General features: G+C 36.8%; 1 protein-coding gene across 4 annotated transcripts in view; it reads left to right on the top strand.

Annotated features, from left to right (window-relative positions):
* Atg10 (autophagy related 10) overlaps positions 1–7,285 on the top strand; it is a 369,433-nt gene that overhangs the window by 14,299 nt on the left and 347,849 nt on the right. The window lies entirely within an intron of this gene.

Raw genomic sequence — 7,285 nt, 5'->3', positions numbered from 1 at the left:
GGGAGACTGGATCACAGGATTTAGTGTTACAGCTTCAGACAAGTGACTCAGCTCAGATCTCAGTGATTCAGCTCCAGCTTTATTGGGGTAAAACTAGGATTATTTATAGTGTGGAGACACTAGAAAAGCCTTAGCTGATAGGTGCTCCTGGAATGCTTCATTTACATAGAGCAGTGGGCTTCTATCAGACTATCAGACAATGCCTGATTAAAACCTGGTGGTTTCTGTGCCAGAGGGCGTGTATCTGTGACGGGCATTTCAAAAGTAAGTCAGGGAGGAGAGCAGAAGGCACCCCGCTGAGAAGGGGAGTCTCCCCATTTGCTCTGAGCCGGCTTGCGGCTATCCGGACATGGGGAGACTGCTACTCTAAACAGCAGGGGTCCCCAACACCCTCTCTTTATTTTGAGTCAGGGTTTGACCCTGAATTTGCTTTGTAGTCAAAGATGACCTTGAACATCCTGTCTTCCTGCTCTACTTTGCATGTAGGGGGAATACAGGCCTGTGGCACCACACCTGGCTACACTATAAATTTTCTTAGGAAACTATTTTTGTCCAGAGAGTAAAAAGATAATCCTGAAACCAAATCCTAGTCAAGCAATCACAGATTCTGGAAAATTAAGGACTGTGGTATTTAAGGATTTCTTAATGTAAAAAAAAATTCCAAAAGTTTTTTCTCTTGATTCTATTCAGAAACAATGTGAAAAGCTTATATTTTATAGTCCATATATATATAGTCAAATTCTCTGCTAAAAAAAAAAAAGGCTTCTAAAAGTTACTTGAAATCTCTTTTAGAGAATAAGCACATTTTCCCTACTTGACATTTTAATTGATTTATGAAATGTGTGGGCTCCTGCTTCTCTGCAGGTTGTTTCTTGTTTCTTGGGTGCATCTGAGAAACTTGAACCGTTTGGGGCTGATTTTCATGATTCAGAACTGAGCAGAGAGATGCAGGTCTTGATCAAATCCAGAGTGTTACTAGGCTCCTTTGGGGTTATTTGCCAACACCAAACTCTGACTGATGGCTCATGGGCAGTGAGGTGTGGGGTCAGTTTCTTGGGGTAAGTTCCAAATCTCTAGTGGTGAAACGCTCATTTATTGGTGTTGTTTTGGGACAGGGTCTTGCTCTGTAGTCCAGCCCTGCCTTTGAATTTATTAGCCTTGAACTCACAGTAGTCCTCCTGTCTCATCTTCCTGAGGTGGGATTACAGGCATGAGCCATCATACCTGGTGAGGATTGGACACTCTCTAATGCTGTCTTCCTGTCCAAGACAGTTGACTTTATTTGTACCTTTTATTACCTGTTATTTATAGTTTTACTTAGTATTATGTTTAAACTTTCAATCATATTTTTCCATGAGTTATATTAAAGAATTATTAATTTTTGCATGTTCATTTTATAGCCAGTCACTTTACTGCATTTTCCTACTAGTTTATACAGTTTTCATTTTTTCTTGTATCATTTAATCGGAGTGAGGTCATTTTTGTTGTTGTGTTCTTTGCAGAATTTCTCTGTTGTTTTATGATTCACTAGAAACATGTTAAATAATAGTCATAACAGGTCTTAAGCTTGATTTAATATTTAATAATACTTTTCCTTCTTTTCCCCTCCATCTTCCCTCCCTTTCCCTTTTGGTGTTAGAAATTGAAGCTAAGGCCTTGCCTCTGCTAAACATATGCTATACCACTGAGCTCACCCCCATCTCAAGTATAAGTTTCTGACCCCCTTTGATTTATAATTATTTGTATGGTAATTGCTTATGGTGACTAACAACCATCTGTAACTCCAGTTCCAGGGGATCTGATATCCTTTTCGGGCCTCCACTGGCATTGCCTGCCACAGGTGCATTTACATACATGCAGACAAAACACTCATACACATAAAATAAAAGTTAAAGAAAAATAATGTGGAGATCAATAAAGATAGTCTGTGTGGACTCCTGACCTTCATAGATATATGTGCGCAAACAAAGGTGAGAGGGATTAGGGAATAGAAGAGAGTGCTCCAAGTTTAGATATTGTAGGCTCAAATTCAGTTATGGATTCATTTTTCTCTGCTTTTTATAAATGGTTTTTTGAAGTAAAAATATTAAACTAACAACCTTTAATTGAAGCTCCGTTCTACTTAGTTTTGGATAATCAGTTTTAACTTTATCTTTTCGCAGTAATGTTTTAGTATTCAACTTTATGGTTTCTTTGTGGTTTTTAGAATTGGGTCTTTTTTTGCTAGGAAAAATGACAGGAGAAACTCTATGAACCATTAATGTTTTCCTTAATACCACATGATTAATGATGTTTATTATGGTAGATCATAAAACATGTCTACAAGCATCTTCATTCAAAGGTACTATATTCTTATTTTAGTTCGTAAAACCAAGTATTGCATAAAAAATTCTCTAGCATTCTCTGGATAGAGGTGACAGCAATCTAGTTCTACATTTATGTACTCATGGACTCTGAAATATGTATCTGAAAATTAAATATCACAGTAGGCTGGTGATGTAGCTCAGGGAAAGTATACCTGCCTAGCATGTACAAGGTCTCCATACCATAAAAACAAAAGAAAACCCTCTTCAACTTGCCTTCTAAAATTTTCCATTTGTTAATTTTTGTGTGTATTACGTGTGTGTCTACATGTTTGTGTATATGAAGGTGTTTTTTTGTGGAGGCAAAAGGTTGATGTTGGGTGTTTTCCAAAATCACTCCTCACCTTATTTTCTCCTTGAGTATGAAGCTCACCAGTTTTATCAGTTTTGTTACTAGTAGTCAGGGTCTAGGCCAGATGTTTCTAGGTTCTTCTCATCTTATTCAAAGAATCGAAATTAAGATGCACACAGATTACAATGTAACAAGAAGGTTTTATTCAAAGCAAAGTGGTAGTATAGATAAGAAAGAAATACACAGTCAGAAGTGACTGGGCCACGTGAGTGAGGGTACTCAAGGACCTAAATTTTTGTTTGATGCTTCCTTTTATGAGGTTCAGGAAGGAGTGTGGTTATTAAAGTGTGGTTTGGGTGGTTCTCTATTTTGATTGCCAGGCTTAGATTATGTAAACCTTTGCTCAGTGCACGTCTCTTCCCATAATGCATCAGATTTAATAATATGCATGCCAAGTAATGCAGAAGCATAAAATGATAAATAATGGACTCTTCCTAGAAGTTCAGTTAGAGGACACAGTTTGCCTTATTTCAACATGCACCCACAACCATTCTAGGTCAGATCATCCCCCTACCTTCTATACCCACCCATACCAAAAGTATGATTGAGTAGACACTGTTTATGTTTGAGGGGGAGGAGAAGCTGGTTCCATTGTTTGAAGTGGGATGTACATGCAGTTTGATGGAGGTGGGGGTTCTAGGTGACTGACAGATTGCTAAGTGCATTGTTTAGAGAGTGATACACATGCATAGTACATACAGGTGAGAGTCGTAGGATGCCAAGTGCATTATTAGAAGAGAGGTATGTGCGTGAGCCCAGTGAGGCCTAGGTTGCTAAGCTGTTCCCTATGCTTGCCTGCTAGACTGGCTGGCTAGCAAGACCAGGGATCCTCTTGGCCCTATCTCCCTGGTACTAAGATTACAGGCACATGCTTCTGTACCCAGCTTTTATATGGGTGCTGGGGAACTGAACTCAGGGCCTCATGCTTGTGTAAGAAGCATTTTACTGACTGAACCATCTCCTCAGTTCCATTTTGTTTTTGTTGTTGTTTAGCTTACTATCTTAGTTCTGTAAATCTCCTGTTCACAGACTATCGATAACATAATTTCTCACAAGCCTTTCAATTTCTTTCTTTCATTTGTATTGTGAAAACAGAGAGAACGTTCAGACACTAAAACACAAAATATTTTCTTTTTTTATATTTTATTATTTTTATTTTATGTGTATGAGTGTATTGCCTACACGTGTGTAAGTCTACCTGTGTCATGCAATGCCCACGAAGATCAGAAGAATGCAATGGATCCCCTGGAACTGGAGTTACGAATGGTTGTTAGTGGCCATGTGGGTGCTGGGAATTGAAACCAGGTCTGCTTTCCAGCTCTACTTTCTTTTTTAAAAATAAACTTTATTTTTATGTTATATCTGCATATATGTAAGTGTACCCATGTTATGCAGTGCCTTCAGAAGCCAGAAGTGGTCACTGGAGCCTCTGGAACTGGAGTTAGCTACCATGTGGGTGCTGGGATTTGAACCTCTCTCTTCTGCAAGAGCAGCCAGTGCTCTTAACCACTGAGCCATCTTTCTAGCCCCTATTTTGCTTTCTTGAGATTATATTTTATACAGTTAATATTAGTTAATTTTTCTATGTTACTCTTTATTTTGATTTGATTTGACACAAACTTGCATATTACCCAAGCTGACCTCAAACTTGCTATGTAACTGAGGAGGGCTCTGAATGCCTGATCCTCCTGTTTTCACATCCTGAGTGCTGAGATTATAGGCATGTGCCATCATGCCTAGCTTTGTTTATTATTCTTAAAGAAGAATTAAAGAGCCTCTCCCCTCCATTAATCCTTTGCATTTTCAGTTAAACCTACTCAATTATATTTTGAAAAGACACATAGCAACACATTAGAAATCGTTTTGATTGTTTCCATTATAAATTAGGAACAGATTATTTAATGGTTGTTTTCTAATTTATATAAAGTGAAAAATCATCCAGGCATGGTAGCTCGTGCATGTTTTCCTAGCACTTGGGAGATTAAGGCAGGAGGATTGCCATAATTTCAAGGTCAGCCTGGGCTATAATAGTGAGATCTAGGTGAGTTTGGTTTACAGAGTGAAACCCTGTATCAATGTAACAACAACAAAATCCCTCCTTCCTCCAAAAGATATAGGTAAAAATTTTAAATGTAATCTGAGTATAAATTTAAACTATTTTACAATTCCTTTTTTCTAAGAGTCTTTTTGTCTGGGTAATATGCACTGCTTTTCTTCAAATTCTTCATCATTTTGCTCTGTATCTATCAAATTCATAGTTTAAAAGTAGATTGTAAAGTATTTACATGCTTTATCTTTCAATATGATCTGCGTACAAAGCCCAACAAGGTCCTTCCCATCACTCTTGCTGCCTTGCTGAATTTCATACCTCATTTATTTGCACAGCTATTTTATTTTTAATGTCTTATGAAAAATTCTAACAGATAACACCAGGGAGAACTATATAATGAATTTCTTTGTACCTATCACCTGGCTGCCACAATTACCAGCTCACAGCCAGAAACATGGTGTTTCAAAGCATCCATGTTCTATATGAAGTGATGTAATATACCTTAATTAACTTGGCTTTGTTTTTCCCCGTGTGTCTTCAGATTAGAGGCTTTCTAAGTCAACTCTGCAAATTTATTTATTGTCCTATATTAAAATAAATGGAATGAATGAAAGCACTTACGACCCCTTAGGAAATACTATTTCTACAATTTTTTATTTACTTATTTTAAAAATTGTGGTAAAATGCATATAACATTGGGTTTACCATTGTTAATCATTTCAAGTGTGCAGTTCAGTAATGTTAAGTTCATTCATACTGCTGTGTAATGAAGCTCCAGAAGTTCCCCCTTCCTGCTGCTAGCCACCTTCTCCTTCCTGTCTCTGTGAATTTCATTGTTCTAAGTATCTTATATGGTGTCATACATTATTTGTCTCCCAGTGACTGTCTTCTTTCTTTTTGTATAATGTATTTAAAGTTGATCTATTTTTTTAAATGTGTATGAGTGTATTGCCTGCATGTATGTAAGTGCAGCCGTGTCATGCAGTGCCTGCAGAGGTCAGAAGAAGGCATTGGAGCCCTTGGAACTGGAGTTACAGGTGGTTGTTAGCTGCCATGCGGGTGCTGGGAATCGAACCCAGGTCCTCTGCAAGAGCAGTTAGTGCTCTTACCCACTGAGCCATTGCTCCAGCCCCTTAAGGTTAATCTATTATTTCTACAAATTTTGATTTGGAATTTTGTGAAGTAGAAAGTTAGCGAATTTGGAGTGAATTCTGTTAAATATTGGTGTTCTAGTTTGTTCCTTCATTTCTGTGACAAAACACTCTGACCAATACCAACTTGGGGAGGAAAGGGTTTATTTGGCTTACATCTCCTAGGTCACAGTTCATGATTTGCCTAATCATTCACTTTTTTTTTTTTTCTTTCGAATTAGAGTTTTGGTATGTTTGGTGTGTAACACTTGGACTCTCAAGTGGTCTTCCTATCTGGGGACTAAGTAGATGCGACTGCAGGTACATACCTTCACAAGGCAACCCACTCAGTTTTCTTATTTGTATATTAAACTGTTAGAAGTAATTTTTATTTCAAAGTTAAAATATTAACTTTCCACTTAAAATTTTGAAATCTTTCTGTATAATATACCTAGATGAGCTAAAATTTAGTTTTAAGGCTTCCCGAAAGCAATAGATAACTTTTCATGTTTCTTTAGGAACAGTGTTGCTTTATGTGAGTAGCAAATAAATGTATACATTGACTGATTCTAGTGGTACAGGCCCAACACTTTGAAGACTGAGGCAAGAGGACTACAAGTTTGAAGATAGTCTAGGCCAACAGTGACATCCTTTCTCAAAAATTAAACCAAATCACACCAGCAACAAAGAACAAACAAAAAAGCATGTATTGGTTTGTGATACTTAATTTTTATTTAATTTTTGTTCTAGTTTATAGATTTTATATAATGTCTTACTAATCCTTATTGGTGGGGCTGTTAGCATGGATACTGTATTTTTTTAAATCATTCACAGTGAGTTATTGAAATACTACTTCTGGCTCAAATATCACTGATAAAGATTAGATATATTGCATTCATATCTTTTGATGAGACTAGATTTAAAAAAAAATAATCTTTGGAGATTGGGAGAAAAATGCACTTGGAGGTGTGTGCTATGTTTTTGTAATAAATATTGCACTCTAGTCAGTTACACTAGATTTTTTATTCATAATTTATTGAGTGTTATATGATTTGTGTATTAAGCATATGCAAATCTTTAGCAATCATTTCAAGAGGTACAGGTTGTATCACTTATGAATTACATACTTTCAACACCATTTTAAAAGATTATCAAGAGTATGAGAAATGAAAGCTATAATACTTTGCAAATTTATAAATTAAAATTTAAATAATGATAGTAATTGTGCCAGTTGAACAAATAAGAGCATATGCTTAGTTACTGTGGTAATCGGCTGACTGGGCAGGTTGCAGTCTGCATTTCAACAAGTCCTGTAGAAAGGTGTCTTTATAGTACTGGGGTTAGCAAACCTAGGATCTGATGACTCACATTAAACAATGCCAAAGGCTAT

This window comes from Nannospalax galili, unplaced genomic scaffold (genome assembly GCF_000622305.1).
Source record: "Nannospalax galili isolate Female #2095 unplaced genomic scaffold, S.galili_v1.0 scaffold45, whole genome shotgun sequence".
NCBI lineage: Eukaryota > Metazoa > Chordata > Mammalia > Rodentia > Spalacidae > Nannospalax > Nannospalax galili.
This window is presented reverse-complemented; position numbering and strand designations above follow the sequence as displayed.